The sequence below is a fragment of the Cervus canadensis genome, chromosome 1 (assembly GCF_019320065.1).
Source record: "Cervus canadensis isolate Bull #8, Minnesota chromosome 1, ASM1932006v1, whole genome shotgun sequence".
In the NCBI taxonomy this organism is placed as follows: domain Eukaryota; kingdom Metazoa; phylum Chordata; class Mammalia; order Artiodactyla; family Cervidae; genus Cervus; species Cervus canadensis.
Genome location: NC_057386.1, coordinates 8,343,573 through 8,346,721, shown reverse-complemented (window position 1 = coordinate 8,346,721; position 3,149 = coordinate 8,343,573).

Sequence of the window (3,149 nt, the reverse complement as noted above, 5' to 3'; positions counted from 1 at the left end):
AACAATATAGGAAAACTTAGCATGGGGAAATGCTTTCTAAGCAAGATGTAAAACCCAGTAACTGTTAAGGAAAAGAAAATAGAGTTGACCTCATAAAGATTAACAGTTGCCCCATCTTATTCAGAGCTTGAACCAAAAAGCTGGTGGCCTCACAGGACCCATAAGGCCTTTGGGGACCCAGCTGCCCCTCCCCCCCGCCTCTGACCTCCTCCCTGTATTTGTCAGGACAAGCCCCTTTCTGCAGTGGTGACGGATAAACCCTGACGTCACATGCAGTGGGGACTTACTCCCACTCACACCAAGTCCAGTGAGAGGCAGGCAGAGGCCACTCCCCATGGTGGCTTGGGGATGCAGTCCATCCTGGACTTGGGCCGTCACCCTTGAGTTTGTCCAGGGGCAGCTCGCCTCCTCGGTACCGGGTCCCTGTCCCCAACAGCCAAGTCCTGCGGCGGCAGAATCAAGGCACAGGTGAGGGAGGTGCCCTGCCACCGACACACCTGATGCCCGTCCTCACTCAGTTTCCCGAGTGGAACTCAGACTTTCTCTATTTCGCTTCCGAACACAAAGGATCTCCCACTTGCTTATCTGTCCGTGGGTCAGCAGAGAGAGGTTCTGAAACCAGGTGACCAGGTCTCAGGGAGCTGAGCGCCACCCCTACCCCTGCCCACTGACCACCAGGGACCCTGCCCCTCCTCCAGGCTTCTCCCACACCGTCTATACAGCATGGATCCCCTCTGCAGCACCTCTGCAGTATCAACGCAGACCTAGCACTCACACACGCTTGCACACATATGCATGCCTACACACGCCAATGCCCGAGGGGGTGCAAGGGTGGCGACATCCTCTCTGAGAAGCATTGGCAGGGACAGGGCTGCTGGGCAGGGCTCAAGGTTTACCTGTCAGTGGGCGGCTCCTGACCCAGGACTTCAGGAAACCGGGCAGGTGCCTCACCTTGCCCTCGGGGCCGCCCCACCCACGGCTGGGCCACGGCCACCTTCCCCACCAGGCCCTGGAGGCCGGCCCAGGATTCTTCTTGGAGCCCATGAACATAATTTAATTTTTCTTAAAATCAGAAGGAAACATGAGCACAGTGTCCCTTGATTTCCGGGGTGGGGAAGCGGCTCCAGGCGCCCCTGTGGCGCCCTGATCCAGCGCATCCAGGGAACACCTGGGCTCCGCAGCCACGGGTTTCAAGTCCTCAGATTCTCCCATGGGCGGCTCGAACCAGCCACGGTCAGCTGAATCTGTGGATGTGAAACCTGCGGCCACCAGAGGCTGACTGTCCCAGTGCTGAGTGTATAGTGAATCCAGACTGCATCACGTGCACTTTTATGCCTCCAGCCGTGAAACGTCCTCCCTCACGTTGTCTGATGGAGAAGACAGCCTCCACCTGGGGCTTCCCAGCTGGCACTAGTGGTAAAGAACCTGCCTGGCAATGCAGAAAACGTAAGAGACCCAGGTTCAATCCCTGGGTGGGGAAGATCCCCTGGAGGAGGGCATGTCCACCCACTCCAGTAATTCTTGCCTGGAGAATCCCCATGGACAGAGGAGCCTGGCGGCGACAGTCCACGGGGTCGCAGAGTTGGACATGACTGTGATGACTTAGCACACACATGAGGCCGGGAGCGGGGAGAACTCCCCTTTCACTGCATAGATATTGTGGGGTGTCTGCCCTGCGGCAGGTGCTGTCCTTGGCCCCGGCGGGGACGGAGCCGCGGGCCAAGCACACAGCCCCCTCCCCCGTGAGTGCGGGAGCTGTGCCCCCACCCCAGGCCTCGTGCTGAGCCCCGCACAGGGTGATGGGTGGGGGGTGGAAAGACAGAAGGTGCTGGAAGGCCCGGGAGCAGCTGTCCCTGGCGGCCACCTCCCTCCACAGCAGGCTGGCTGTCCTCCGGTTCCCACGGGCGGCCGAGCAGGGGCACAGTCAGCGACTTCTAATCACCCCTGTGGCTATCTGGTTTCCTCCCTGAAATGGGAAGAGACGGTGCCGCAAAGCTTTCTTGTTTTGCGTCCCCTGCCTTCTGATCCCGCCTTTGGTGGCCTGTCTTCCGTCGATGCCCAGCTCGTCCCTCTCCCAGCGGACCCTCCCCCGCAGGCACTGGTGTCTCCTCAGACCTGGGCCCTGGCTGGGTCCCCACGTCCTTGGTGCGTCCCAGCTGTCCTGCACCCCCACATTGGCAGACCCACTCTGATAACCACTTGCTGGCTGTATCTTGACAGCGACCTGAGGAGATAACCTGCTTCCTCCCATTTCATCATCAGCGACAGCAAGCGGGTGAGAACCGGGGCTGTGGGAGCTCCCGGCTGGACTCGCGGCCGCTGCTCTGGGAGCACCCCCTCCCTCCTCTGGGCTGCACCGTCTGGAGCTGTAAGAGCTTGTGGCTCAGCCGGGAAAGAGTCTGCCTGCAGTGTGGGAGACCTGGGTTCGATCCCTGGGTTGGGAAGATCCCCTGGAGAAGGAAAGGCTACCCATTCCAGTATTCTGGCCAGGAGAATTCCATGGGCTGTATAGGCCATGGGGTCGCAAAGAGTCGGACATGACTGAGCGACTTTTACTTTCAGATCAGTCTAAGCTCTTTCCCCAGCTCTGACAGCCTGGATTTTCATTCTACGTAAAATAAAGGATAAGCCTATTGATGGGGAAAACCCAAATCAAAATACACACACACACATACACACACATACACACACACACCCCCCAAGGAGAGAAGATTCCAGATTAATCAGGTTTTTTGTTGTTGTCAGTGGTAAATGTCAAAGGCTTTGCAATACCAGGACTGGAGCAAACTTTCTGCAATCTGTCAAGCTTCCACAGGACGTATTTGTACAGAAAGAGACTTAGCGTAAGGAACTGGCTCATGTGATAATGGAGGCTGACACGTCCTGGGACCTGCAGTGGCTGAGCTGGAGACCCAGGTGAGCCAACGGCCTGACTCCTATCTGAAGGCAGGCAGCTGGGAGACTCAGGAAGAGCCGGTGTCCAGTCCAAAAGAGAGAAAGCCAGTGTCCCAGATCAAGGCCACTGGGGAGGAGGAATCCTCTCCTACTTGGGGGAGGGTCAACCTTTTTGTTCTTTTCAGGCCTTGAGCTGATTGGATGGGGCCCATCTGCTTTACTCAGCCTACCCATTCAGATGTTGCTGCTGCTGC